The sequence below is a fragment of the Podarcis cretensis genome (genome assembly GCF_951804945.1).
Source record: "Podarcis cretensis genome assembly, chromosome: 8".
Classification (NCBI taxonomy): Eukaryota; Metazoa; Chordata; class Lepidosauria; order Squamata; family Lacertidae; genus Podarcis; species Podarcis cretensis.
Genome location: NC_137177.1, coordinates 61,925,540 through 61,941,831, shown reverse-complemented (window position 1 = coordinate 61,941,831; position 16,292 = coordinate 61,925,540). Strand labels below are relative to the sequence as shown.

The window sequence follows — 16,292 nt, the reverse complement described above, 5'->3', positions numbered from 1 at the left end:
TATATATGCATTGATTTAAAATGTTTGTTTCTTCCCCTCTCCCTTAAAAAAAAGGCAATGAAATCTATTACTACGCATAATAAACGAAACCCTACTTTGAATGTTGGATGAGCACATTAAAATGCGCTATGATTCCTTTTATTTATTCAGTACATTTGTTCAATAAAACAAGCCACCTTCTTTAATTAAACACATTTTATATTTTCATTGCTGTTGCATAAAAGTTGAAAGACTGAACAGGGAATGCATTACTAAGCCATTACACACTTCCCAAGTGATTGAAACCACTTAGTGCACCTCGTACGTCATAATGCACTGGAGAAAAGGGATATGATGATGATTATTAATAACAGTAGCGGGAGAAATGCTAAACAGTCTTTTAGCTGCAAGCAATACAAAGAAGTGTCTTAAAAGGGCATTTTGTATTTGCACTTAAAAGATTCACTATTAATGGGTTGGAGGCCTGTGAATTTTTAAACCTGGTGGGGGGCTGAAAGGGTCATTTTGCAGCTGGGGAAACTGAGGCTGAAAGGGTGCCTCTTGCTCAAGATACAAAGCCCTAAGCAGCTTGAGACCAAGACACCTAAAAAGATAACCTATTGATCTTTTCCAATTCCCCAGTGCTGCCCATAGACTTGGGCTGGAGCCCATCAAGTCTGGCTACCTATTGCAGGCTCTACGCCCCTCCCCTACACCAGTGTGGTGTAGTGGTTAAGAGCGATAGACTTGTAATCTGGGGAACTGGGTTCGTGTCTCCGCTCGTCCACATGCAGCTGCTGGGTGACCTTGGGCTAGTACACTTCTCTGAAGTCTCTCAGCCCTGTTCACCTCACAGAGTGTTTGTTGTGGGGGAGGAAGGGAAAGGAGAATGTTAGCCACTTTGAGACTCCTTTGGGTAGTGATAAAGCGGGATATCAAATCCAAACTACTACTCTTCTTCTTCTTCTTCTTCTTCTTCTTCTTCTTCTTCTTCTTCTTCTTCCCCTAAGGAATGGATGGGGAAATTGAAAGGGGTTGATCATCACCACTTAGCAAGGTTCAGCCAGGTGCTCCATCAGAGGGATGGAGATTAAGAGGCCCTTGGGAGCAAGGACTGTGGCCCCTGGGGAGGGATGTCCTGCCTGCGCCAGGATGATCTGTCTTAGCAAGGGGATCTGAATGATAAAGTTCTGGGCTGGTGTAGTTGAGATCCCAGAGATGCCCAGGACTTCTATGCACCCTACTTTCTGAATCCATGCCTGTTTCACTGATTGAAGCTAGTACATGATGACTCCCTGTTTCACTCATTTAAACCGAGGTATGCTCCCAGCCAACTTCCTGATGTCTCACCTTAGAATCGGGCATACCTGATTCAAAGCTATGAGACTGACTGATGCAGAAGATTGTAGGTCAGTGGGAGAGTATATGCTTTGCATCCAGAAGGTCCCGGTTTTAACCCCTGCTGTCTCCAGGCACAGCAGGGAAAATCTCCTGCCTGAAAACCTTGGGCAGCTGCTGCCAGTCAGAGTAGACAATACTGAGCTGCAAGGATCAGTGGTCTGGCTTGGCATAATACAGCTCCCTGCCTCCGTAACTAATGGGTTTTAAGTGATGAATGAATACAATTTCATCAAATGGGAGAAACTCTGGTCTAAATGCAGGAAAGGGTATTGATTTCTTAAAATCCTATCAAACTGTGGCAAAGTCCAATACATACATAAAGGCAGGCCACAAAATGGCCAAATATCAATTATTAATCTGACACAATTGGCTTTTATGATTTCTGTATTATTTGTTTTGTGGAACGTGGAAAGTGGTGCCCTCCCTGTAAATTAATCGTTCCGTAAAGATTTGGTTCTGCCGAAACAACAACACATCTTTTAAAAAGAAAAGAACAATGCAGTTATACTTAAACACCTGTCTCTCTGTTTTTGCTAATCCCTGTGAAATGGCCACCCCCCCCCCCAAAGTCATGTCTGTTAGTCAGCAGCGATGAGGAAGCAACAAATGCCTTTTTGTTCAATGTGAAGCTGCAACCCAATGTGTTTAATTGATTTTTGAGTGTGTTCAGCATGTGGCGAAAGCAACTTACGAGAGACCACACAGGGGCCTTCAGGGAACTTGGTGAAATAATATAATGTCATCTCAGCTCACAGATTATTTGCAGGTATTATGCATTCCCTGAGTGATGGCATCGAGTGAAACAGCATGGCTTTTGAAGCCACTGTCCGCTGCTGCAGGAACATTAAATTGGATAAGGAATTCTCATCCCAACCAGAAAGTGATGAGAGGTAGCTGAGACATTTCAGGCTGTGTTGGGCCAGCACCGTCTCTGCTGATTGGCTATCTGCCCCTTGTGGGTTGCAAACTGTTGATATCAGTGAGGCAAACCAAGCAACAGTCAGCAAGCACATTCCTTCCCTTGCCTTCACTTCTGTCTTCTACCAGTTTGTCCTAAGGCCAGCAATCTCTTTACCTTCCATTTGCTCATATTGTTATCTGATATTGGGCAAGCTTGAACATTTATGCTGCCTTATTTGTGCTTGAATGATGGTGGCTTGTTGGATACCATGAATGAGGCATCCAGGATGGGAAGGGAAGTAGCCAACAAAATGGCCATTGTTGTCAACCTTACCCCTTGCTGCTTCAGTAGCTAAGACTCCCTCCGCCTTCCCCTGCTACAAAAGCCACCAGAATTGGCAACTCATTTGATGGTCTTACAGAAGCTATCAGAACCAATTGCCTTGTGAGGAGGAGGAAGGGGAACTATCAAGGTGAAAAGTCATTATCTCCACCTCGTTAAATGGGCTTTTTGGGATGTTGCACACTTTTTGCCGTTGAGATGATTTGTTGCTGCTTTTAATTGATCTTCTATGAGCTTTGCAAGTGAGTTAAAGTACCTTAAATAATAATGAATGAATGAACCAGCAAACAGCAGATCGTCTGCTTGAAATTCTCCTATAACACAGACTTGGTTTTCCAGATGGCATAAGAACATGAGAACATAAAAAGAGCCCTGCATCGTGTCCTCACAGTGGCCAACCAGATGCCCCGATGGAAAGTCCATAAGAAAGACCCAAGTACAACAGCACTCTCCCCTCCTGTGGTTCCCAGCAACTGGTATTCAGAAGCATTGCTACCCCCAACTGTGGAGGCTAGCAGCTCTCAGTAGCCTTCTCCTCCACAAATTTGTCCAGTACTCTTTAAAAACCATCTAGCTTGGTGTCCATCATTGACTCCTGTGGGAGTGAATTTCATAATTTAACTCTGCACTGTGTGAAGGGGCATCAGATTGTACCCTGGAAACTCAGAAGGGAGGATGCTGGACTCATCAGATACCTTTCCCCCACCAAAGGCCCATCATTATATGCAGAAGGCTCTGAAATGGTATCTGTCAGTGTGTTGGGAATAAGCAGGGGGTATGTCTCTATGGTAGCAAAACTCAGAGCACAGCAATGCAGCTTATATTCTGCAAGTAGAAAAATCCCATATCCAATCCTGGCAATAAAGGGTTTTTGAAAGCTGAGCTAGTAAAGACACCAGAGTCTGAGACCTTACAGAGCCACTGTCAGTTATTTATTCATGATTTATTTATAAATAATACTTCTACCCCAGTTTAAAGACCTGAGGGAATTTCCAAAGTCGCTTACAAAACATTCTAAAAACATATTCAAAATCACACTCAAATCTGGTACAAAGACAGAGCTAGGCTCCATCTGCACTATACATTTAAAGCAGTATCATGCCACATTAAACAATGATAGCTTATCCTAAAGAGTCCTAGGAGCTGTGGTTTCTTAAGGGTGAAGAGAGTTGTTAGGAGATCCCTGTTTGCCCCACAGAGCTGCCATTCCCAGAGTGGCTTAACAATCAATCCCTCTTCCCAGAGTACTCTAGGAACCGTAGCTCTGTTTGAGGAATGTCTCTCAGTTCCCTGAACGATCTCCAGTTCCTAGGATTCAAGTTTGCAGGCAACAAGTCCTCTGAGGCAAGGGACTGGGACAGAGCAGCTGGAAGTTATTCCGGCTGTGATGGAAGCAGTCAGAGCAGGGCTGATGAACCTCCAGCTGTCAATATACTCCAGTTCCCATCAGGCTCAGTGGGCATGGCAGATGCTCAGGGATGAAGGGATTTGTAGTCCAGCAGCACCTGGAGGGCCACAGTTTTGCCACCCAGGGGACGACAAGTGGTTTTATTCAGAAGGTCACAGTTTCCGATGTGAATGTGATGAGCAGAGGCTGAAGTTAGTGGCATACATCCAACCCCCTCCAGAAGTTCCATGCAAGGGTAGCCAGCGTGACTTCTGTAGCACATGGCTCCTTTGCCAAAGGGAGCATTGTCCTTTGCGAGCAGATGAATGCTCAGAGCGTCTGTCTCTGCAATGCTGGAGTAAAAGTCATTTATCACTCATCACAGGTGATGCTGCAGACTTCCACTGTCTTCCAGTTAATGCTCTCTCTGAGTGCACAATAATTAATTAGCCGGCTATTTCCAGCTCGATTACAACCATCCATCATCGCTCCCAAAAATCACACAAATTGCCATCTGTAATGCCCACTTAATATTTTGGCTCAGAACGTCAGACAATATATGAAGTCATTTGCTGCCGAAAGTTAGTAAATTTGTCGCAAGGCTGTAAAATATTAATTGTCCTGTCCTTTCCCTTACTTCTGGAGCCTACCTCCGCCATTTGTCTTGGTGTAACAACCCCATATTGAAATGCACTGGGTATCCAGGGGTGGGTAGCTTGAATACAAATGCAGAAGGCAAAGCCATTATTAACCTGGCTTCTCCTTCATGCTGGCTGTGGGGCATGTCTGCACTGTCTTCTTGGGCACCAGGAGGCCAAAGAATCTCACTGCATTCTCAATGGGCAAATCTGTCAATTTTGGTTTTGCCAATCTGAAGCTCAGTTCTCCACATCTCCATTTGTTATTGTTTAGTCGTGTACAACTCTTCATGACCCCATGGACCAGAGCAAGCCAGGCACTTCTGTTATCCACTGCCTCCCACAGTTTAGTCAAACTCATGCTGCTAGCTTTTAGAACACTATCCAACCATCTCGTCCTCTGCCGTCCCCTTCTCCTTGTGCCCTCCATCTTTCCCAGCATCAGTGTCTTTTCCAGGGAGTCTTCTCTTCTCATGAGGTGGCCAAAGTATTGGAGCCTCAGCTTCACAATCTGTCCTTCCAGGGAGCACTCAGGGCTGATTTCCTTAAGAATGGATACGTTTGATCTTCTTGCAGTCCATGGGACTCACAAGAGTCTCTTCCAACACCATAATTCAAAAGCATCAATTCTTCAGCGATCAGCCTTCTTTATGGTCCAGCTCTCACTTCCATACATCACTACAGGGAAAACCATAGCTTTAACTATACGGACCTTTAACTAGCTTTAACTTTAATTAGCTTTAACTATACGGACCACATCTCCATAACAATCTGCAAATTCGTTTTTTGAAAAGTCTTCATGCAAATTCCTTGGTACTGTTGTGCACACCCCGATATCTGAGAGCAGCAAGAGACCTTAGGGGTTCCAGCACATGCCTAGTTTTTTAGTTTCCTTAGAAAGAAGAGGGCTACCGATGACTACTATCCACAATAGCTACAGTTGGAGGCAGAAATACTAATTTCTGGAAACCACAGAAAGGGGAAATGTTCTTGTTCTTGAATCCTGCTTCCTGGTTTCCCACAGGCAACTGTTCTGCCACTGTGAAAATAGGATATGGACTAGACAGGCCTGATCCAGCAGGCTCTTCTTATGCTCTTAATAAAGACTGTGGTGTCTTTGGGATATATCAGGCAAAGGCAAACTCGGCCCTCCAGATGTTTTGGGACTAAAACTCCCATCATTCTTAGCTAACAGGACCAGTGGTCAGGGGTGATGGGAGTTGTAATCCCAAAACATAGGCTGAGTTTGCCTATGCCTGGGATAAATGGTTTTATTTACACATATATGCAACCTGAGTATAGGATGGAGGGGCTCACAGCATTACTCTCTGGCAGATTTTGCCTTCCCATTAGGTTCCAAGGAAGATCCCCAAGCCATAACTTTGGGTCCAGCACAGAACAAGACAATCCTCTGTGTCTCCAGCTTCCAGCATTAGCTAAAACTCTCTCACACAAATAGCCCCTCTTGGCCTATTGTTCTCCATCCTAGGATATCCTGGCATCTAGCCAGGTGAGGTGGGAAACAGATCTCACTCTTTAAAGATGCTGATGATGGGTACTTGGCTGAGTGGCTAAGGCTGCTACCTTCACAAATGAACTAGTTTGACTGCTTCAGCTGATTTCCTCTTATAGATTCTAACCTCACAGATAAATAATCAGAGTTTTGGAATGGACCCACAAATATCTTCCAGACTGATGACTCCCCAAACAATACACTCCCCCCCCCCAATTCTTCATAAAACAATTAATTTTACTGTTATTTTCAGAAATATATGCATATTTGTGAACACTTCCTCCCTCGTATCCATGATTGTGTACATATGTTTGGAAAGCTGCTCTGCAAAATTTGGAGACGTGTGAATTTGGAAGAAGGACAGTGTTTCAATTCATGTATTTTTTCATAGGATGTGAATTTTGGTAGATTTGCCTTTAAATGCAAATGGAACTGAATTTCTCCCCCACCCTTAGTAGTGGCCTGTGAGGTGGGGAGGTAGCATACTGTGATCTCTGCTTACCATAACTCTCTCTTGCCAAATTGATAAACTCATTCCCAGTGACCCTGACCCTGTTCTATAAAAAGCATTATTCAGAAGGGTGGTTTGCATGACTTACTAAGCAACACGCTAGGGTTGCCTATTTTTACTTTTTTTAAAAAAGCTGTTGAGCTTTTTCTAGTTTTTGATCTATTTTTTTATTGCCAAAATCTACACTACCAACATGGGCTGCTATACGTCCAGATTTTCCTGGATGTTTAAGCAATTTCTAACCAGACGCTGTTTACGAGGGCTGAATACTGGCTATGTCTAGGAAATCCCAGGCTTATGGCAACCCTAGAACAATAAAATTCAAAATGCTAACAATGTATTCAAAATCCAGTGGAAACTATTTAGCTTAATCAATTTAACAAAAGTGATTAACTTGATCCAGTGATGCCAGCTTTTCAAAGACTGGTAGTCATTTATACAGCCAGTGACCTCCTGTTTCTTAGTAATCCCGCCTCACCGTGGGATGGTCCCACCCAATTTGGGAACCACTGGTGTAGACAATATTGAGTTAGATGGATGATCTGACTCAGTCTCAGGTTGCTTTCCACATTCCGTTTAGGAAGTAGCACTTCCTGCTTTGCTGTCTGAAACGATACAGTCGACTCTCCCACCTCGCCTGCTTTTCATTCTGCCGCCTGCCTACCCTCAGCTGTATCAAACACACTCGGAGCTGTGCTCTCGGGGTGGTAATTGTTCTTTGTTTGCTTTGTTTCCTTTTGTATTTCCTTTCAGCCGCAGGTAAACAGGTAAACAGAAGAAAACCAGCTGAGCTAATCCGAAAGCTTACTGGGGCTTTTGCAAGGGGAATAGAGGAGGCGGAAGGAGAAATTTCATAAAAATAAAGTATTTATTTATTTATTTATTTATTTATGGGCTGTCTGAGCTTTTCATCTCTCTGCCCCCCACCCTACGAAATTGTCAGCTTTTCCTCATACAGCTGTTTGCTCCTCCAGCCATCACTGCAATGAATCTGAAGGCAATCTGAAGGCAGCCCTGTTTAGGGAAGTGTTTAATGTTTAATAGATTATTGTATATTAATATTTTGTTGGAAGCCGCCCAGAGTGGTTAGGGAAACCCAGCCAGATGGGCGGGGTATAAATTATTATTATTATTATTATTATTATTATTATTATTATTATTAGAAAGAAGGGAGGACTTGATTACCTTTTCAGGCTGTTGTTTTCAAGCCAATTTGGAAAGATGGGGAGGCAGAGGAGGTACCCCTCTTTCCATCAGGCCTGTAGCTTTATATAGGACTGGATTGCACAGCTGAAGGGCAAGAGGTAAGTCCTTCGTTTCAGTGCTAATGCAAAGAGCATAAGGGACCTCTGCCTTTTATGTAAACCAATTAAGATGGCTTATGCTTCCCCCATGGCCTTCATTGCCCCCCTTCCCTGCTAATATATTTGTCACATTAAAGCCTACAGCAGATATGCAGAGAGAGGGAGAAGTGAGCTAATGAATTGCAACAGACTGCTCCATCCATGCGACAAGAACAGATGAGTGTCAAGCAGATAACACCACCAGCCCATCTCCTGACACTTACTGTTTGTCTTTTCCGCCTCTGCCTCCTCTGCTTCACCTGTAGTTCAGGTGGAAGGGCAGGTGAGTGAGCTGTTTCCTTTGGAGTGCTCTAGGAGGAAATGAAAGGAAGCACTCTGAGATGAGCATGCTTTGACACCTTATGGTCAAGGGTGGACATCAGGCGAATGTTCTAAAAGGAGTCACCAATATGATGCTTCCAGCAGAGAGGACAAAAGCCCTTTTGCCAACATAATCTGAGGGGGTGGACCCTGGGATCACATCTCATGTTGCAGAGAAAGTTGGGGTGCAGGTTTTGAATGGCAAGCGGCTGTGCTCAGCCTGAGAGTTCTGACTCAATGGCCTTGGAGACAGCATTTCTCAGGGTCCCCCAAGCTTTAGGCAACATGTATTTTATGAAGTTATTTCCTTCTTCAACTAATGCTAAACTCCACCTATTGTTATACCAAAGTGAAAATCACAAATCCTGTAAGGTTTTTCCATTTGGTGGCAATTGAGGTTCTGGCAGGTTCTGGATTGTATCCTCTATACAACAAATATATAGGCACACATATTCCTCTCCACAGTACATAGAGGGAAGCTGATGGGAGGCCATTGAGGCCACCTGAACCTCAAATGACAGAAGTACTCCCAAGCTGCGTACCCACTCCTTCAGAGGGAGTGTGACCCCTTGAAGAACAGGGTGTCAGGAGCTTGTCCTACACTCAAGTAGGACCCTGGCAGAGACACATGCCCGAATGGCATGTTCCCTCCCTCCTGGTCGATCATTCGGGAGCTTCAAAAGCTTTCTTCTGCCCGAACATCACAGCGATGGATGCCAACAGACATCGGCGCACTTAGGGATCCACAGAGTCTTCGTAGCTTGCATAACAGAACTCAGCAACTCAGCATTTTGGCTAATCTACTTTATTTACATATTAACACACACGGAGCATTGCAACATGGCTCCCTCTGTCTCTAGCATCAGACAGCAAAGAGAAAGAACAAAGGACAATAGTCCCACTTCACAGAACACAGTAACACAAACATCCTGTCTCCATCGCTTCCCACTTTGTGGAATCAAAACATACACCATCATGTGATAGACAACAATCTCATGACTGCAATCGTGGAGCAGGAATTCTAACACAGGCAACCACCCACTAACTGTGCCTCTGTCATATCAGGATTGAATTTCAGTTTGTTGGCTCTCTTCCAGTCCATTACCAGGACAAGAATGCAGGCCAGCACATCTACTGCCTCACCTGCAGATGTAAAGGAGAAGTAGAGGTGTAACTTATATATACAGTATCCCACCTTTTCCTCTAAGGAGCTCAAGGTGGTGTACATGGTTCTCTTTCATTAACCCCCACCACAACCCTGTGAGTTCAGTTAGGCTGAGAGGCAGCAGCTGGCCCAGGGTCACCCAGTGAGATTCAAGACTATGGATTAGAATCTTGCCCTCTCCTAGGTCCTAGTCTGACATTCTAACCACTACAAAACACTGGCTTTGTCGGCACACCTATCCTTATTCTCATCAGGGCTCTTTTTTTCTTTTCTTTTTTCTTTTGCTAAGACTGGAGCTTGCGTGATTACCTATAATAACCGCCCCCCCCCCCCCCGCTTTCCACATAGAACATTAGCCTGGCATGGTCCCTTGCTAAGTCATTTCAGCTGGCTGATATGAAAAGAGGCAAAAAGAAATTCTTTCTGAAGCTGACATCAAAGATGATAGAAGATCAAAAAATGTTTTAAAGGGGGGAGTATTAAAGGCAGGACCCGAAGCGATGCAGCTAATGAAAATGCAAGAAAGGGGCCAGGGAGGAGGGAGTTTAAGGGAAGGATGTAGAGATCAGATTCTTTTGTCGAAAACGAGTCTGTTTACTTAAGAAAGTGCGCACACACCAATCCAAACGGTCGGAAGGTGCTATTAAAACTCATGAATTCAGACGAGAAAGTGATTTCTATTGGGATGTAAATTTATATTCATGAAAGAACTTTGGCGATGAGGATGATTTTTAAAAACCAACAAAACCAAACCGTGGAGAACCTTGTTTCTATTCAAGGCGTAGCAGGCTGACACTCGCATCTCAGAAATAAAAGGCGGCTCCCATCACAACACCAGGGTGAATATTCATAGCTGCTTTTAAAAAACTGGTTTCTGTGGGCTATTTCCCTTAACAGCTCAACGAAGGCTCACATTCCCTCTCTTTTCCCCACTCCCATCTTCCACAGCCCCCCTCCCAAGAATCCCTTTTTTGTATGTGTGTGTGTCTATCTTTTGCGCAGAGAACAAAGAACATTGCATCTCCCCCCCCCACCTCTCCATCTGAACAGATTTAATCTCTGATGCTTAGAGGCAAAGGAAACTTTGCGCAAAACAAAAACACACAGCATTTTATCTGCCATGTCAAGGTTCATAAAACAGTTCTTCCTCTCTGCAGGGGCAGGGGTGGAGGGTGGAAAGAGGGTCGGGGAATAAAAAAGAGAAGTTTCCCGATTTGGGCACAGGGTTGTTAAAGAAGGTGGCATCTCACAGAAAGGAATCTGAGTAAGAAATGAAAGTTAAGGGTGCATTTAGATGTGGGGAACATTGCACTGGTTTTTCTGACTATTATGCTAGTGGTTCTCATGTTCTGTTCACACTGCAGGACCTGTTGCATTACAGAACAGGCTTTTGGACCAAGATACCAGCATGTTGTGCTAAATCCCATTCACAGCAGTGGGTGTAGTGTAGCACAACAGTGAATATAATTGGACAACATCATTACTCCTCCATCCTTTCTACACCTGAGTGCTTCTGTTTCCCCGTGAAAATGACAGGAAATAACTGCATGCCAGCACAGTACCCCAAATTTCATCACTTTACTCCCAAGGTTTTCTGGGTCAATGGGGTTGCACATGGATTTTTTTTCCTGGAACCAATAAACACAGCTGGGGAAGAAATTCAATCCAGTTTGTATTGAAAGATGAACCCTCTGCATCCTCTGAAACAATGTGCAAACCAAAACACAGCTGTCTCTGAATTTTGCAGTTTGGTTCTCTAGCCATGTAATGCATACAAAAATGCATATATTGGGGGTAAAGTGTACATACAAAGACCTACATCATTGAAAACAACATATAAAAATGCATTTTATTAGGGGAAAGTGCATTGCAAAAAAATTGTATATTAGGCAAAACTGCAAAAAACGGTTTTAGGAGAAATTTGCACTAATACTTTCCTGAGGGTTTTTTTTTTCCCCCAGAAAGGGTTTATTTTGTTTTCTCTTATATCTTATGTCCAAGTGGATAGCTCAGTTAGTTAGAGTGTGGTGTTGATATGCTAAGGTTGCAGGTTTGAGTTCTCTATGGGACAGCTGCATATTCCTGCATTGGGTGATCCTCAGGGTCCCTTCCAATTCTACAATCAATGATTATCTTCTAAAATCAATGAAAATAACAAGAAGGTAAATGGAAAATAATAAATGTGGACTGATATGGAAATGTGGAGAACTGGATTTAAGACTGGAAAAAATGAGAGAATAATAATAATAATAATAATAATAATAATAATAATAATAATAATAATATATTATTTGTACCCCGCCCATCTGGCTGGGTTTCCCCAGCCACTCTGGGCGGCTTCCATAAAAACCAAAAATACACTAAAATATCACAGATTAAAAACTTCCCTGAACAGGGCTGCCTTAAGATGTCTTCTGAATGTCAGGTAGTTATTTATCGCTTTGACATCCGATGGGAGGGCATTCCACAGGGCAGGCGCCACTACCGAGAAGGCCCTCTGCCTGGTTCCCTGTAGCTTTGCTTCTCGCAATGAGGGAACCGCCAGAAGGCCCTTGGCGCTGTACCTCAGCGTCCGGGCAGAACGATGGGGGTGGAGACGCTCCTTCAGGTATACTGGGCCGAGGCCGTTTAGGGCTTTAAAGGTCAACACCAGCACTTTGAATTGTGCTCGGAAACGTACTGGGAGCCAATGTAGGTCTTTCAAGACCGGTGTTATGTGGTCTCGGCGGCCACCCCCAGTCACCAGTCTAGCTGCCGCATTCTGGATTAGTTGTAGTTTCCGAGTCACCCTCAAAGGTAGCCCCACGTAGAGCGCATTGCAGTAGTCCAAGCGGGAGATAACTAGAGCATGCACCACTCTGGTGAGACAGTCCGCGGGCAGGTAGGGTCTCATCCTGCGTACCAGGTGGAGTTGGTAGACAGCTGCCCTGGATACAGAATTGACCTGCACCTCCATGGACAGCTGTGAGTCCAAAATGACTCCCAGGCTGCGCACCTGGTCCTTCAGGGGCACAGTTACCCTATTCAGGACCAGGGAGTCCTCCACACCAGCCCGCCCCCTGTCCCCCAAAAACAGTACTTCTGTCTTGTCAGGATTCAACCTCAATCCATTAGCCGCCATCCATCCTCCAACCGCCTCCAGGCACTCACACAGGACCTTCACCGCCTTCACTGGTTCTGATTTGAAAGAGAGGTAGAGCTGGGTATCGTCTGCATATTGATGGACACCCAGTCCAAACCCCCTGATGATCTCTCCCAGCGGCTTCATATAGATGTTAAAAAGCATGGGGGAGAGGACGGAACCCTGAGGCACCCCACAAGTGAGAGCCCAGGGGTCTGAACACTCATCCCCCACCACCACTTTCTGAACACGGCCCAGGAGGAAGGAGCGAAACCACTGTATAACAGTGCCCCCGGCTCCCAGCCCCTCTAGACGGTCCAGAAGGATGTTATGGTCGATTGTATCAAAGGCCGCTGAGAGATCCAGCAGAACTAGGAAACAACTCTCACCTTTGTCCCTAGCTCGCCGGAGATCATCAACCAGCACGACCAAGGCAGTTTCAGTCCCATGATGAGGCCTGAATCCCGATTGGAAGGGATCCAAATGGTCCGCATCCTCCAGGCGTGCCTGGAGTTGTTCAGCAACCACGCGCTCAATCACCTTGCCCAAGAATGGAAGATTTGAGACTGGGCGATAGTTGGCCATACTGGCCGGGTCTAAAGATGGTTTTTTAAGAAGCGGTTTAATGACCGCCTCTTTCAGCGGATCTGGGAATGTTCCCTCACAGAGGGAAGCATTCACCACCCCGCAGAGCCCATCGCCCAGCCCTTCGCGGCTTGCTTTTATTAGCCAGGATGGGCAAGGATCCAGGAGACAGGTGGTTGGTTTCACGCGTCCAAGCAGCCTGTCCACATCCTCGGGGGTAACGGATTGAAATTGATTCCATGCAACTTGACCAGACAGAGCTCTAGCACTCTCCCGCCCCAGCCCTGCTCCCACGGTGGTGTCTAGCTCCTTCCGAATATGAGTGATTTTATCTGCAAAAAACTTTGCAAAATCATTGCAGGAGATCTTGGGGTCTTTACAAGGCCCCGGTGGTAAAGGTGGTTCCGTTAAATTACGAACCACCTGAAAGAGTCTCCTGCTACTATTTTCTGCAGATGCAATAGAGGCGGTGAAGAAAGTCTTCTTCGCCGTCGCTATCGCCACTTGGTAGGCTCGACGATGAGCTCTAAACTGTGTCCGGTCAGATTCGGAGTGAGTTTTTTGCCACCGACGCTCTAGCCGTCTCAGCGATTGTTTCATCACCCTCAGCTCCGAAGAAAACCATGGAGCTGTCCGGGCTCCATGCAATCGGAGAGGGCGCTTCGGAGCCAGACAGTCGATAGCCCTGGTTAACTCCGCATTCCAGCGGGCCACCAGGGAATCAGCTGAAAGGCCATCAACATGGGATAAAGCATCCCCTACCACTCTCTGGAAACCATTTGGATCCATTAAGTGGCGGGGGCGGACCACCCGAATTGGTCCCACCTCCCTGCAGAGGGGAAGGGTCGCGGAGAAGTCCAGTTGCACCAGGAAGTGATCTGACCATGGCACTTCTTTTGTTTCACTTTTACTTAGTGTCAGATCACCCACGTCACTAGAGGTGAACACCAGGTCTAAGGCATGTCCATGACTATGAGTTGGGCCAAACTTATTCAGGGACAGCCCCATGGAGGCCATGCTTTCCACGAAGTCCCGAGCAGCCCCTTGTAAGGTCGTGTCGGCATGGATGTTAAAATCCCCTAGGACAACCAAACTAGGTGTCTCCAGGAAAAAATCCGCCACGACCTGAAGCAGCTCAGACAGGGAATCCTTGGTGCAGCGGGGAGGTCGGTACACCAAAAGGAATCCTGTACTGCCCCTATTGCCCAGCTTCCAGAACATGCACTCAGAAAACTGGATCTGGATCAAACTGAATCAAAATGGACAGTTTCATCCTTCCTTAGCCACCAGGTTTTCCACAAAAGCAATATGTCATGATCTTCCATACTCCAGATGGCGTCTGAATGAAGTGAGGTTATTACTCCTCAAGATTTGGAAACTATGGTTCTGTTCATGCAACTTAAAAACTAAAATGCAGTGCTTCCTGCCCACCTCCAAATCTCATTCAGTTACAGTGGCTGAAAGCATTTGAAATGAAAATGTAAACATGAAGGCACATATGTCAAGTTCCATTGTGGGATCAAACAGTTAAACAGTTTGGAACCATGTGACCTGAAGGGATTGCTTGCACTTGTAAGATCCCTCCCATAACCAAAGTTCTGCACTTAAAGCCCTGCTTGTGTGTCTGTTGGTGAAATCAGTTAGCTTGACAAACACATGAGACAGGGTCTTCTTGGTGGTGGCTCCACCATCATGTAACTTTCTTCCAGTTACCATTTGCTTGGGCCCTTCAGTTCTGCCATGGGAGAAAGCTTTTTAAAAACTTGTGTGATGAGTCTGGGAGAGATGCTAAGACATCTTGGCTGTCTGCCTGTGCCATCTCTCTGGAATTAAGCCCAGGTGTACTGTTTCTGCTTTACAGGGGGGAAATTGAGGATAGGAGACAGAAGGAGGAAGCTGAGGGACATTGCAAAGAAGCAGAAAGGGTTGCTAAAAGAATATTGTAATAATAGTTCTTTGGTTTGTAGGAGGGAGCTAGGCAGAGCAGGTTGTCCCACAGTCTTCGTCTAGGATGAGTCACAGCTCTCAGGACAGAAGCTTAGAGCATCTCTAAGCCTTCTCCTGTGATGTAAGAAGGAGCCAAGAACCCTCAGAGGAGATCCAGGTCTTGCAGAGAAAATCGCACTTACATATTTTCCCACCTACCTTCCCTTGCAAGAGGCTAGGTGATCAAATTACATACCTGCCATACATCTTTTCCTCTGCATCCACTCAATACTCTCTCTCTATAGATATATATTTAGAATTAAATATTAATTGTTACATATTGGGGGGGGGGGAGGAAAGGCAAACTGAAAATCCCCCCTGCCTTTTACACAGCCTGAAGGCACCGTTTAGATCTAAATAATTATAGCAACGTTCATATAGGCACTGAAGTAGAGAGAGTCTGAAAGTTGCTGATCAAGCAAGACATTAATACAAACGTATATTATGGAATGTGGAAGGTGTCGTTTGTCCTGTAGAGTCTTTGTTTGTGTGCTGGCTGAATGGCCACCAGTCCGCCAAGAAAGTCTCTTGGGTTTTTTCCTCTGCTCTTTTGCGACACACATTTTTTGCACCAGTTTTTTTCAGAAGGCACTATCTCCCGAATGATGAGAAAGGAGATTCTGACTAAGCATTAGGAAGAACATTCTGATGGGAAGAGCTGTTTGATAGTGGAACCGACTACCTTGGAAGATGGTTGTCTCTCCATCATTGGAGATTTTTAAACAGCAGTTGGATGACCATCTGTTGCGGATTGGTCAGTTGATGAAAACCTTCCTTTTGATACCTATGTCGGAGAGGCATCAGTGATGGAAATCACAGGAGAACAGAGGACCAGGCATTTATTCGTGATGCGTTATAGGCTGGAGTACTTATTCATTGGACATGGGTGGAGCTGTGGTCTAAACCACGGAGCCTAGGGCTTGCCGATCAGAAGGTCGGCGGTTTGAATCCCCGCGATGGAGTGAGCTCCCATTGCTCAGTCCCTGCTTCTGCCAACCTAGCAGTTCAAAAGCATGTCAAGTGCAAGTAGATAAATAGGTACCACTCCGGTGGGAAGGTAAATGGCGTTTCCATGCACTGCTTTGCCAGCGGCTTAGTC

At 45.3% G+C, this 16,292-nt stretch overlaps 1 long non-coding RNA gene across 1 annotated transcript; it reads left to right on the top strand.

The window, feature by feature from the left end:
* Positions 1–7,863: 7,863 nt before the first annotated feature.
* Positions 7,864–11,160, top strand: LOC307223126. The gene is made up of 3 exons (XR_013841964.1): positions 7,864–7,976; positions 8,114–8,298; positions 10,866–11,160. It is a non-coding gene; the product is annotated as an uncharacterized lncRNA (long non-coding RNA).
* Positions 11,161–16,292: the final 5,132 nt, after the last annotated feature.